This window comes from Cydia splendana, chromosome 6 (assembly GCF_910591565.1).
Source record: "Cydia splendana chromosome 6, ilCydSple1.2, whole genome shotgun sequence".
Lineage (NCBI taxonomy): Eukaryota > Metazoa > Arthropoda > Insecta > Lepidoptera > Tortricidae > Cydia > Cydia splendana.
In genome coordinates, this window is record NC_085965.1 from 17,156,898 (window position 1) to 17,172,321 (window position 15,424).

The window sequence follows — 15,424 nt, forward strand, 5'->3', positions numbered from 1 at the left end:
CGGTCTTATGTCTATTATTGGCCAGCAGGTTCCCGGCTACCGCGGTGGCTCGTTAACATGCCTACGATATCTAACTATCGGAATAAACTTACTTTCTATAAAAGGAAATCGAAATTATCTCTCTGCATGAAGCATTCCATTTCTCTCTCGAATGTTTGACCCTCGCATGGTTTTACGTTTAAATTTAACGAGTGATTTAAAAATCCACATTCTTCACATATCTGGAATCGCTCCCACATTTTTATATCTTCCCTGCTCGGAACTTTCGTTTTTTCGATAGATCCGTCGCCCTAAGTGAGCAGTGAGTGCGACATCCGACTGGTATTATCCAATTGGTGGTAGTCACCCACGGCCAATCATCGGAATATTACTCGCTGCTCCATTTACGAGCTTATCGTTTTGAGGCTAACTTGGTGCAGCAAACATCCCGGTTTATTGAATTGGACCGCGCGGGTCACACTGGCGAAATTCGATTTCCTGTTACTACGGCGCCGGCGACGCGGAAGGTGTTTGGAAAACCCATGTAAGCCTACAAAACATATCGAACTAACATAAAACGCTCTCAAATATTGTTTACTAACAAACAAAGGGCTTTTAACTGGGGGAGTTCATCAACCCCGCGGAAAAACTTGTGTACAAACACTTGTACGTCCGATAAAAACGTGAAACAAGATTATAAGTAATTCATTTAAAGGAGATAAGAATGTCTTAATGCACAAAACACAGTTAATTGCATGTGTCGCGACTCGGGCATTCTAGTTTGCCGTAGATGGCAGACGCAGTGTTATTAATAGCGAGCCAGCCAGCCGGCCGCTCGTGTAAAGTGGACACCAGTTTAGGAGTGCTGCGTCTATTTCAATCAAGTGTAAATAAATCTAGCGGGCACTTTCGACTACGCGCTTGTCACTTTCGATGCGCGCCGCCTCGCCCTGTCTTGCCGTTCATACCTCGCCTTCCGGAACGCTTATAAGACGAGTATACATAACCCTAAACACAGTTCGTTAATTCGCGAGATAATTTATACGTACTTAGGTAGTAACATTTATCGTTTTTTTATCGTGTAGGGAACAAGGCGTGGGAACGAAACGTGAAGTCTGAAACCGTCGACATTTGAACTTAATTTTGTAATACATGCGTGGAGTTTGAAGACTCGCAAAACTATTAATTACCTACCTATACATAGCGGAAGGTGATATCCGGTCTCCTTATGATCACGAGCTGAACTTTACACCCAAAATGCCACGTTGATGTAAATTAATTTATGTCACCGAGGTACCTACGTTTCATAATGTTGGGAATCGTAAAAGTATAAATAGAAGAAAGAAGAATAAGTACTAACCAAACCAAGGCGATTAACTAGCATACCTAGTCGGTTAATGTTCTAATGCAAAAAAGCAACAATGTATAGCTACATATAATTTTGATAAGTGGTGAGCAAACATGTCAATTACGAGTTGCAATATCTGTACGATCAAGCATATCCGGTTCTTATCATTAGAAAACCGCAAGTTAAAAAGTATGTATTGGATTTATTTTGCAATTAACAGACATTGAACATTCCAGCACGTCGTCCACGTTACCTTAAATCTATTAATCGACTATATGCTTTTTAAGGATATGGATATATGGATTCAGAAGGGTTTATGATTTTAGTAGTCTATGTAAGTAGGTATAATCTTACCTTTTTTGTGCGGTAAAGTCGTCGACGACGATAACCATTACGTAAAAAAATCGAAACTGTCTCAATACATTGAAACGAATTTGAGAGTACATGAAAAGTGTCATCGCCGTCATCGGCTTATACTTTTTCAAACGTTTTACTTGTTTGAGTTCAAAGTCAAAGTACGATTGGCGAAGATTTGATGCGTTACACGGGTGAGTGCCCGCGGGTGTCGTCGCATCTAAGGCGCACCTGACCATGACAATTTCACTCGGAAACTTAGTTGGAGGTTGGAGCGGCATTCGAACATTATACTTTTTATCTTGATTAGATTTGGATTTGACATTACGATCAATGCAACTTGCACCAATAAATATATGCGCACGAGCTGCACTGCAAATACCATCATTTATTTTTTATTTGAATGTGATTATTGATATTCCCATTGTTTGCTGAGACCAGTATAAGTAAGAGCCGTTTTCGATTTAACGAGCTCTCAGATATTCGTAATCAAGGATCACTGGTAAGCCTGATGTAATGGGAAATACATCCCACAGATGGAGAAGCCTACTGCTGGAATATTCCAATGGCATACGATGCCCGATGATACGTATCCCCTACAAATGATGATTTCTTATTTCCTTATAGGTATGCTCCTGCATCGGACTAAAAATACAACAAAACAATTTATCAAACCAAACATCTTATAAAATTATAAAAAATAACAAAGAAAGATTAAGTTACATCGCTTTGAATTTGAATTAGGATTCCGTGTGGCAGTACATCCAGAAACTTACAAAGAAGAAATTCAAGATGCATTCTGAGGGACAAGACAATTGTTGAACTGTCACCGAGCGGGGATGAGCAATGGGGCGATGCAACAAAACATGGGACACGGTGACAGGTCCTCATTCCAAATAATATAAAACTAGTCTGTTTTCTAATTTTATCCCTTGGTACATTCGGCCACAGAATGCGCTGGCTAATTTTAATACACGACTGCTTTCTCACAGTACATAATTTTTTTTACATTGGATAGAGCTATATTGCTAAACGTAATTTTTTAAATCTTTATAAGTAATATTTTTTTACCATGTAACTCCATTTATTTACCAAGAAAGTCTTAATTATTGATTTAAAAATGCAGGGAACTTTTGAGGACGACCTTATTTTCCGTATTTTAATTTATAAGGAGCGTTTCTTCGTAAACTGAAGATGATTACGAGATGCAATTTATTGATTACGAGATCTGGCATTTGATTGTGTTAGCATCTGTCATATGATCTTCCAATGAAATAATTTCCCAGTTTTTATTACGTAAGAAATAAATAAGTTAACTAAATAGGTAGTAAATATCAGATTTTAGCACTTAGCACCCAGAGCAGATATGCACCTAACTGCGCATTAAACTCGTAAGGGAGTAATCAATTTGCGCTCGATTGATATTCATTAACTAATGACAGGAGGTAAATTTGTTCCCAGCACAATTGTGGCAATTCATTCGCTGATTACTCTTGTGTTTGCATTAACTTAATGAAATTAATCACTATTGACCACGCGGCCTTCATGTGTGAAATAATAAGTTGATTTTGTGACTTAATCATTTTCTTGCTGTCAATCAATCTAGTGTATTTATCTAACGCTCGGTTGCAACAACGGAATAAATAATATACGTAACTAATTATATACGTTAAGGATAAATGATGAAATCCACGGCAGAAAATCCTAAAGAAATATAATTACGATCATGAGATAATCACAGCCGTACTTGGTGATACGTACACGTAAACAAATGTGCATATTTTGCATTGCGTAAAGGCTCCACCGTAATCAAATTTCAACTGCGCCGGCGAATTCCTTACGCACCGGTCAGATTGTGTCCCACGGAATGATACAAGATTGTTTACACTTATATCATCAGCATTTCAGCGACAAAGTCCCACGACATAATTAATTAGGCAGTATGTTAAATACAGCTCGTAATTACATAACAATATAAAGACTATGTAATGCGGCGGCAACCAAAACAAATGAACGCGACACCGTTACAGCGCTTCGCGGAATTAAATAAAGAAAAAATGACAGCGAGCAACGGTAATCTTTGTTCGCTACATAAGGTCGAAGCGCCTTCACAGTACGCCACCGCCTCAATTGCAGTCGTCAGATTTTATCAGTCACAATTGGTCCGTAATTAAAAGCTACGCCATGCCGGAACGCTGTTCTTAACGCCATTATCCATTTGTAAACGGCTTTAGCTAACGCTACTTTAAAAAAATTGCGTTGTCTTAATGGGCTTCAACTAACTACGTGTTCATGGAATTGCGTTAATATATCAAGTTCATGGCATGACGGTATAGACGTCTCGTAATATGTCGCGTGGAGCGTGATTATAAAGCTGCGATAAATAAAGCGAAGTCGGCCGGTTGTCACCTTTAGTGCACCCAGATGGCACAGTTCCCAGTGAAAACAGTTTTGGCTTCTATACATGCGATCAGATGTGAGGCGTGGCTGGCCCACGAACCACTAATCACTCCGAGCGACTACCGTCGGCGCTTAACCGACGTGACATCTTCGCGTGAACCGACTATTCAAAATAAACGCATAACGAGGAAGCATCACGAAAAGAAAGTATCTACCAACAATTTATCAAGTCCACATTGTTTGTTGAAACGCGTTTGTTAATGAATAAATGACGCGTTCTACTTCAGAAATGAATCAGGCCGTCGTCTGCCCCGTAGGACTGATATCGTTACCAATAAAAAATCGGTACGCGGAAGACATCTTCATTCTATGCAGCCTCAGAAAAAGGCTAGTTTCTCTTCCAGGAATTCTCGATCAGCGCTAACGATTAATATAAACACAAAGATGGAGAAAAAATAAGCAATGCAGTAACGTGAAGCCATTGTGCAAGTGTATCCATGAGGAGAAGTCGGAAGACGTGGGAGCGAGCGCGGGGCCGACCTGCCCCATCGCGGGAAATCGAGCTGCGTATCGTGAGTTCACATCATCCAATGTTAACTTACATAAAAGTCGCATCGACTTTTTCCGAAACCAGTCGCAATGCAACAATTGTGACTGAAACGCGGAACTGAATAAAATAAAAATCCGCTCGTTTTATGGTCGCATGGAATAAACACTGCTAATTGAGTTTACCATGAGTTTACTATTTATTAGTGGCGTAATGAAACCAGCGGATAATTCGATGAACGCAGGCGCAGTGCATACGTCCGACGTTCGAGCCTTTGATGTTGTATCCGTTTACGAGGTCTTTCGAAATTTCATTAATCTTGAAACCGGAGAGTAATTAAACACGTGTGCATTTGTGTACATCTCGAATTTCTTCAAAATATATTATTGAACTTTGTGTATTTAACTTGCAATTAGGATAGCGCACGACGGGTCGCAGGAGATACGACATCGCATATCTGATGATGATGGTGACGAATTTGAATTGGATAATTTTTCTTCTCTTTTAACTTGAAATTTTTGAACTTTATTAGCTTATATCTAAATTAATGCTTTATTATCAAAACTTTAATGATCTTCAATAAGAAAATGTGCGCGCTTATCGTTATTTTACACCATGAATACTGTTGACTTTGTTATACTCCATACGATTAAATATAACTCAACCGAGTCAGAATAATGTCTAAAAAGATTTACTTGCTAGTATTAATTAATTGACCCTTATTGGAAATTGTGATTAAAAGTTAATATTATTAGTAGGTTACTAATAATTTGACTGAACTAAAAATGAAATACGCCTACATGCCCTACATATTACTACCTAACAAGCCACCTTGTGGCTGCTGCTAACTTAATTTAGTGGCACACTTAGTGCAGGTAGTAGACGTCTAAAACAGTCGTAAAAATTGATGGGCTTAATAAAACATAATAGGACGTGGAGTCTATCGATCAGGCTGGTTCGGGTAGGCCGCAGGCGTCGATTTCGCGACAGGTTACTCGATGCGTCAAACCTGTGACACCCTCACGTTTTTGTCCCAATGAAACTCTGATAGATCTGAAACAACCATCCTTAACGCATTCACTGCCAGGGGCGTGGCCTAGGAAAAAACTTGTATGACAGTGGAGTAGTGGACGCACAATGTGCGTTGGGGGCAGTGAATGTGTTAATAATTGGGGCTCAAACTTTACTGGTCCATCTGAGCCAATATATGAATACTGTAAGCGTTCTGAATCATAGCAGTTCAATTTCAAATATTTCAATGGAGGTCAATACATTTTATGAAATCTACTTCCTCTATTTAATTGTTTCTTGTTTTTATAACTAACTAGTTACATTTTTGGTTAGGTTCGGTTATCATATATGTTTTAGTACGTCATCATTTTTAAATACCTGTACCTAAGCTTTTTGTAGTTTGCTGCTGCATATTTTGTAAATGGTATTTCATTGAACACTAATTATTTTTCCATATTTTGGAAGTTTCTTTTAAACCCCGTAATTTAAGTACCTACCTTTAGAAAACAACACAGTAAATCACGATCACAACGAAACGATAAATTCCTCAAATTCCATTGTTACATAACTATATCGTAAAAAGTATGGATTTAATCTAGGAAGAACGCAAGTAACTCCGGAGCCACTTGCTTGTTTTTGAATGCGATCCGATTGTGTTTCGATTCTGTAATGTAAGCCCATGTTATGCGGTGGCGGCACGCTCGCGCGTACTCTAAGCATTATGGATTGTGGACACCATTGTCTCGTAAATGCATACAAAACCCTTAACTGCAATGCAATTTAGTAATGTCATCGGTTGCCTACGTCCTTATACACATTATACAGCAATTGCAACTTACACAAGTTGCAAATACACGTTGAACTCTGTCGTTTGTGTATGAATAATGATTTTATGAGGTAACATTGTAAATATGTATTGTCAGGCGTGGCTCACTCCGCGATTTCGTCGCTTTGCTACAGGTAGCTAAAAGTACATCCGTTCCACACCAATTTTGGTGGCTAGCCATAAGCCGCGCGTGGCGCTGTCGCCACCTAGCGGCCATATCTGTCCTGATCGTAACAGACGCGTTTTGTTAGAGAGTGAGTCTTCTGTACCTAGTACTATTATTTATTCTGTGGTATTGTAATCCATTGGGTTTATTTTCGTGCAATGTTTGTTATAATTACTTTCATTTCATATATTGTTGGACAAGTATTTATGTTAATGTTTGTGATATTAAAAATAAAATTAATTGCCAATAATTAGGTAAGGGGCTGTCCATAAATTACGTCATCTATTTTTGACGATTTTTGACCCCCCCCCCCCCCCCCCCTTAAAATCATCCAAAAATCATGCTTTCGAATGACCCCGTTTCCTCCTACTTCATGCTACCATCATCCGATGTCCAGACCCCCCCCCCCCCCGCCCTAATTTGAAATGACGTAATTTATGAATAGCCCCTAAGTAATTAATAACTATTTACGCATGACGAAATTCAGTAATAAAATGTCAAAAAATACAACTGTTATTAATTCCAAAACAATATCAACTACATAAATACTGGCATATAAAAATTGTTTTATTGTATGTTATGGAGGTATTGTGTAATGGAGGTAACCAGATAACACGACTCAATTTTGCTAACTAATTAACGGGTTTATCGGGTTTCATTTTGTCTCTGATAAGGTTCTAAGAGAGAACACATATTGTGTGACGAAAAGACAAATAAGAACAATGTAGGTTCACCGATTGGTTCGAGCCTTTGAGCCTAATTTCAAATGCAAGTGTAACTAGAACGTCGTGAGACATTTTACGTCGGTTTTCCCAAATATTATACATGACATGATGACATTGCTACTTAATCGCGATCCGCTTCCTTAAATTTGATTGAGCCAGTTATTTATGTAACTATTATGTCGATGAAAGCCACGTTTAAATCACGGTACAAAGGATTAACATTCCCGGGGAGTTTAATAACACCGACAATAGTGACGTGGCTTTAATCTCCGGTTTGTATCATGGTTATTTTAGGATTTCTATTACATTTAAGTTGAATATTGACTGGTAATTATTGGTTGGTAATCTGAAACTATACAAGTATAATTATTAAACGTACATAGATACCTAATTTTATTGCATCGTTAATAATGCTTAGGGAGAATCCGTTTTAAATCATGTTTATAATATTTTCAGCAGATTTTGCCTTTTTATTACTTAGATTTATTGATATTTTTATGCCGAAAATAAATCAAAAAAACATCTGCCCAGTTCCGCAAAGTTTAATTAAATGTAAAATATAAGTAGCATATCATATACCATCAGTCAAAACTATAAATAAACTATAAATACGAGGTATCATATAATAACAATAAACTGGACAGTTCGTTTTTTCTCGGTCATTTATTTAACTTTGCAATATTGCAATATTACCAGCCGGCGTATTATGGATAGCTTTATCCATCTTTATCCATGTGATAAAATAGCTGTCACTTTTTAACACCGTGGGATAGAAAATGACGGACACCGTTTTATCACGCTGTCTCGTAGACAAGAACGACCATCATATCCGTACAGGAGTACTATAGTAGTTTGTGTTACAAGGGATCAAAATGATATATTTCCGTCAAGGGCGTACATTGAATCCTGAATGAAGCGATGGATTTTGCAATAGAATCCCGAACGTAGTGAGGGATTCTAAAGTAGAATCCTGGCGGCGTAGCACGGTTGCGTTTTTATCCCTTGTCGCCATGCCTGTCACGTTCTAACAAGTATGTAAGTGCGAAAGGGACGCGCATAGTGATAGTCGATAAAAATGGAACCGTGCTGCGCCCGCTGAGCGTAATGAGGGATTCAAGTGTCCCAAGACGAAATAATTTTGATAGCGTGTGACACATACTGCTTTTTACATCAACTATGAGGAAAATAAAAAAAAATCTTAGTGTTGACACTACAGTGTTGCCACTTTTTAATTTCTACTCTTTTTTGCCAGGCTGTACATACGATGTTCATAGTTAATTATATTAATATTTTATACTGGCAATGAAATGTCGTTGAACAGAAAAGTGCCACTTTGATCCCTCCTAGCAGGGAAGAAAAATCCATTTTCTGATTAGGTGATGTGAAAAAATCAATGGAATACGTACCTACGAATGAATATCTTACGGCTGTGCTGTGTCATTGGTGTTGGTAAGGTAACGGTGACCGAGGTAAACGCGATCGTGTCACACATGTGCAATTAGATTAGGCCCTCGTTCGCGGTTCGAGGGAATATTTCAACCGCTTAACGAGCGTGGGCAAGTGGAATATTTGAGCCGACCAGTGTGCGCTTTGTGATAGGGCATGACTATTTATGTCACGCACATTGGGGTCACAGTTATATTGGTTTATTACAATGGTTTAGTTACCAGCGCATCGCAAGCAATGGGAATATATGTACGCGGCCGTCTTCGTGATTCACAAAATATCTTATATCGACAATGCGCTCGTATGGAATAAGAAGCATAGGATGTCTACGTAAGTTCGCACTGTTTGGGACCCGTCGATGTCATAGAGACGGAAAAAAATAAAATGAAAGCTCGATTATTTAGCAAGAAGATAGGGTACGTGAGCCACCTAAGGGCGCACCAGAGAGTGGATCAGCAACACTCTAATGACGCGAAATAAAAATTGCCTACTCTAGAGCAAACAGTCGCTCTGGCCGAAATCGGTCAGAAGAGCATCATCAAGGCAAAGTTTCATAATAGGGTCATTCTCGCATTTCGTGCAAATCGGTATTATTTGCAATTTACCAAAAATGTGATGGTGTTTTCGAATATCTGTTAATGCAAGGTTGTAACATAGGACCTAAAGTATATTGGCCCGCCATGAACAATTCTAAAAAGGTGGTTATTTTCTTTATATTTACAATTAACCCCCACTATTTTCATTCCTCTCTGCACGTATCGCGTGAAGCTATACTTTGACCTCGATTTGAACCTTAAGATACTAAAAATAGAAAACTTGTTGTTGGTTCAGTAAACAAGTAATTTAGTTATGTTTTATATCCTATAATATTATACGCTAAGAAATTAACAATAAAACTATACAGCCTTATAAGTGATGGTCCAAGCAATTTCTTCATTACCGACGCGAGAAATAGATTAGCTATATTTTGCTATATAGCAAGGGTATATAGCACTTCCCGCGGATACAACACATTGTTCGTCAGTCAGTTGGCCGCGTGCTACCACAGCGGTCGTCTGTATGTTGCTTTTGACGAAAATAGCTACGTTCTCTCGTGTCGGGAAGGAGTGTGGTTCAGATAAATCTTCATCGCCATCTAGTGATTTATACAGTAAGTACCAATTGGACATCATTAAAATTATACCTAATTGATGTGTTTTAGGGTTGCCTTTCGTGTGGCTTATTCCGCGAAATCAAGGTCTGATATCAACCGACCTAGGCGACGAAAACTTCCAAAACTTCATTCATATCTGTTTCATTCATTTCTTTTCCTTCCAATTTTGCCAGGGAAGGTAATGAACGAATTTAGAAGGTAATGATAATGTATTTGAGGCAGTGCATTTAATGGAAAGAGGGTTAAGTTATTATAAATAGAATGTTGGTATAAGCATTTAAAACTGTATGTAATAATATATAGGGGAGCCCAACTGGTGATTTTTTGGATTTAACTAGAGCCCAGTAGATTAACATAATCTGCCGCTCTACATATAATACCAGACCGCACTCAAGGACTGTGCTGAGAAATTTGACACGTTACTAAGAGACTAAGTGAGTTGGAATCATTTGATACCTGTCGACGATAAGGTGTCGAGGAGAACGGGGCAAATGTTTGAAATAAAGGGCAGAAACTACAGAAACATAAACACAGGCCGATAAGCAATAATAGTGCCTCCGCCGTCAAAAGCGACAATCCGTGCGTGATAAATCTCAGAAAACTGATACCAGCAGTAAAAAGCGGTGTAAAATCCCTCTCAGGGCGGTGGACCATCGCAAGTTCATCCATCTGTGGAATATAGCTTGAGGATCGGAGGACCTACGGGCATATCTGCTGTTATTCATGGTGCACTGTCGATGAACTTAAGCTCAAAGGGGACTCCAAGACTTTCAAAATAGGAGTACCCTCGACAATGTATGAATCCTGTTTATTTCCAGAGTCAGACAAAAACCAACCAGTAATACTTAGTTTCGGAATCCTGATTTGAAACCTTCACTGGATCTAATTTACCAAAGTGTAAGGGGTCTTAACACCAAAGTAAGTTTTTCGGGCTTCTATGCTGTTGGTCCAGACTACTTAGGTACCTGCATATATCTTAAAGGGGTGTTTAGAGCATTTGAATGGTCCAATACACTCCATGCTTAATCTGGTACCTACTCTCCACAAGTACATATCCTCACCATTGGAAGATTTCACGGGTAAGACCGATCCCAAAGTCAAGGTATTCTTTTCTTTCAGCTTTAGCAAAGCTGTTTGAGTCCATACTCCATGGCACGTATGCGAAACAAGTGAAACCATTATTCCTGTGCAACACTAAGCATGGTTTCAGAGCGAAACGGTCTGTGAAAACTAACCTGACCTTGGTTGACACCATCTTAGAGCATCTGGATATGGGTATCCTGATAGACGTCCTGTATTATGATTTCCGAAAAGCCTTCAATCGTGTGGGTAACGATGTATTCCTACACAAACTAGACGCTATTGGGTTTAATCCACATTTGCTTAACATTTTTGCCAGTTATCTGCGTGATCAACCGCAGTATGCAACGACCAGCATGGCCACTTCGTAACAGATCCGTACCATACTCGTTCTGGTGACAGCCAAGATTCAATCTTGGGGCCTTTCCTATTTGGAATAATGGTCAATAACCTGCCCTCGGTTATCCATAACGCTCGTTGTCTACTCTACGCCGACGATCTTAAATTGGTATATTGAGTTGAGAAGGAGGAGGATTGTAAGTTGCTGCAGGAGGATGTTTCATCTCTGTTCCAATGGAGTCGGGATAACAAACTGACTTTCAATGCGGCTAAGTGTCAAGTGTGTAGTTTTAATCAAGCCCTATTTCCTACACATGCTCAATTTTTTCTTGGACCTGAGCCAATAGACTCTTAGATCAATAGACTCTTGTAATAACAAGAGTCGTCTCAGTAAAGGATCTTGCGGTCATATTCGATACGCGGCTAACATTTCACGACCATATGAAAGCACTTGGTACTGTAGCTTCAGTAGATTAGGCTTTGTCACTCGCAACGTCAGAGAATTCCATGACCCTTGCCCCATAAAAGTTTTTTACAATGTTCTGGTCAGAAGCAAGTCGGAGGCGTCAGCATTAGCCTGGATCCCTTACGAGTCAACGTACATTCTACTATTGGAAAAGGTCCAAAAGAATTTCCTTAGGATGTATTACCAAAAAATATTTATTTTAGGAACCCTGAGCTTCATGTCTTTGGAGGTGAGGCAGAACTTAAGCCTACTACTTTTAGCTTGTTGGACTTTTCGTGGAGACTCTGGCTGCCTTGAACTAGTAGAGAGGCTTGTAAGACTTTTTGTACCGGACATTAGAAATATAACCCTTAGGCTTCTCCTGGTGCATCTCCTGTTGACTCATGAGTGCTTGAGATTTTGCGAGTTTATGGAGCTACGGTGGATGGATTGGCAGTCGAGTGTATTTGGATGTTAATTTTAAATTAAAGTATGTAGTTTCTCAGTGTGTTGGTGACAAGACTAATGTAGTGCTGTATAATCATTAAATAAATAAACAATACGAAATACGTCTTCAATCACGTAAATTGTGCTTGACAATCGCTACAAGCTAGGTGGTAAATCATAAGTCGCGATTGTCAAGCCGGAGTATTTGTTAAGTCGGCTTGATCGTCTGCACAGCGCTTAAAACACGTGATTTTAATGTTGTTCATTATATTAATGGTGTTAATTTTCGTTAACTAAAGTTTTTTTATTGCGATTTCATAAGTTTGTTTCATTACCCTCCACTGATAAAATTACCATCCATGCCCATTTCATTACCAGCGCGTAGTTCATTACCACCAGTCTTATTAAATGAAAAGGAATAAGGTTATACGAAGGTGCCTTTAGCATAAAAGTGTCAATAAATGAATCCACAATGCATGAAAACCCAAAAATTTACCATTTAAAAGAAAATTTACAAATCGAGAGAACATCACCGATTTGCACGAAATGAGAGAACGACCCAATACCGAATTTGAATTATTATTTTAATCGGAATCATAACTGACACATTTAGCATACCACAGTATTATATTATATCATAGTCATGGAGAAAAAAAACGTGTATGATGTTGATGATTATGATGAAACGATAAGTTTACTCGTATAAACAAAACCATGATAAGTTAAGACGTAAGCTAACAATTAAAAATAATAAACAAATAGGTAAATCACGTGGTGTATTCTAAGATAACATATATTATGTTTACGTTAAACACATTATTATACCAACTAAGTAAGTGTTTTCAATCAGAATTGGTAAGACTTAATTTATCCTGATATGAATTTTGTTCCGACGGAATTATTCCACAGTTAGTATTCAGATAGAAAAACCTAATCCCTATTACATAGGGCGTGGTTAATTAGCCTAGCTAGTTAGTATCCATGGGGGAGGTATCATATGTGTTCTATGTCCTTTGGTCACAAAAGACTACTAAATATATTATCGTAGTTGTACATACTTGAACCTATTGGGTTATTCTATTCCCGAATATGTGATCAATTTTAAAGGATTCGTGTTAGGTACGCATTAAATATTATTTAACTTTCGACCGAGCCAGATAAAGGGATATGATCAGAATACCCCCTCGTAGGAATTTCTTTTAAAAAGTTTTGAGGAAACCAAGATATCATGTTGACACTATTTTACAAAACTGTGAGTATTCCCTAGTGCGTAGAATAAGAAATAACCAATAGTGGCCTACATTGGCCGTTTTTGTAGTGTCCTTAATCGCGGACGCGACATGTGGCGGACACATCACATCTCCCCGTCTGTTTTAGTTGTTTAGTTATCAACAAACTGATTATCGGACACAACATCATAATTCATAACAATGATGACACGCCTTTTAATTGCGCTTAATTTTTCATGCCCATCTCAGTTGATGGAAATCTTGCAAGGGAAAAAGCGCTGTTCTGTTTTGATAAAAATGTCAGACATAGGTTGCAAATTGAAGCATATTATAAGTAGGTATTACCTACCTACCTACTTTATGTGAAGCGTGAGCGTATCCTGATCAGACATGTTGATTGATATTGATTATGGTGTGATTATGATTATAGTTAAATTATTCATTATTAATTCCAATTTGATTTCGAAGATTAATTATAAGTCCGGAGCACTGGTACCTATTGAAATCATATTGGTGTTAATGGCTTAAACAATATTTAAACAGTAACTTACCTAAACTGAAATGGAATCATCTTTTCTGCAGGAATTAAATTGTTGTTAAATTTAAGTTTTGATAACCGATACGGTTATTCAAATATATTACATTTAAAAGTTAGAAGGATTATCTTGTCGTCCTAAAATCAGAACGAGAATGACCGAAGTCCATCGATTGTGAGAATTATGTCAACAACAATTGCATTGTGTAAACAGTAACACCAGTTCAAATATTTACACTGCGATAACAATTTACTCTTCATTAGAATATAAACACCTTATAATCCTTAGATATATCCTCATTATTCGTATAGTAAAATAATTATTTATATTAATAAATATTTTGGAATATTGTTTCGTTAAGTATGAAAGACTTCAACGCGCCGCGATGTTAAGTGCGAGATAAAACAAAAAAGTCCATGATTTCTAAATGTTGATAACAAAAACTTGGTAAGGTCATTAACGGATGTACTTGTAACTGATTTGTACGCCAAACAAGGCTTTCGACAGATAAATGATTGATTGTTATGGGTATAGCTTCGCACGGCTACCTATTTAACATTTTATTGCACCGAGCCGCGGTTGCGGTCGGTCCCCGCAGCCGACCGGCTACTCTATCCATAAACTGATTGCATTTTAATCTATTATTGTATGAATTTCGTCTAATGATAATATTACACTATTAGTAATTTAAGTAATGGAAACGTATTAATTAGCAGTAACTGGGCCAATAACAATGGGACGATAACAATTCTCTGAGAGCGCAGTGACATGGAAACCGAGGCGATGCACTGTACTCGCCGACCTCCGGCGGGTTAAAATAAGAAAATCGCGAATTAAACACGGGCGCCTCGTAAATCACCCGGTAAAATTAAAAATCAGTAATACTCACCAATAGCCGGTATCGGAATATTGGGCACCTCCAATGTGTTCACAAAACAAAATCAAACAACACAAAAACTGTCACTAGTGTAAGTCAAGTTGAAACTGTTTGTTCATAAAGTGCACTTGATTCACGATCGTGGAAGCGAGTAAAGTTTGATTGGCGGAGAGCGCGGGACACACGCAGCGCGCTCGGCAGACTCGAGCCGAATGTCGAGTGAGCAGCGGCAGCGGCGCTCGGCCCGAGAACCCACTCGTCTTTTTGCCTTTGCTTGCCGTTTCCGGACGAATCAAATAAGAAAATTGACTGCATTATGCACCAATGTGCATAATCTGACACTTCTAACACATCCGGACTTGTGAGTCTTTGATAATGCGCCCGAGGCCTAAGATTAGCAATAACGATCGAAATGCATGCTTGTACACGCTTCTTTTGTTTAAAATTTCTGTTGTTTTGATTATGACATATCCATGTAGTACTATCAATTATGGTTAGTACCAACCAACCGTATAT

At 38.4% G+C, this 15,424-nt stretch overlaps 1 protein-coding gene across 1 annotated transcript in view; it reads right to left on the reverse strand.

The window, feature by feature from the left end:
• Nucleotides 1–15,189, reverse strand: part of LOC134791680 (uncharacterized) — a 61,852-nt gene extending 46,663 nt beyond the window's left edge. Inside the window, exon 1 of the mRNA XM_063762773.1 lies at nt 14,921–15,189. The gene's annotated coding sequence lies outside the window, so the exon portion shown is untranslated. The remainder of the gene's footprint in view (nt 1–14,920) is intronic.
• Between the last annotated feature and the right edge of the window lie 235 nt (nt 15,190–15,424).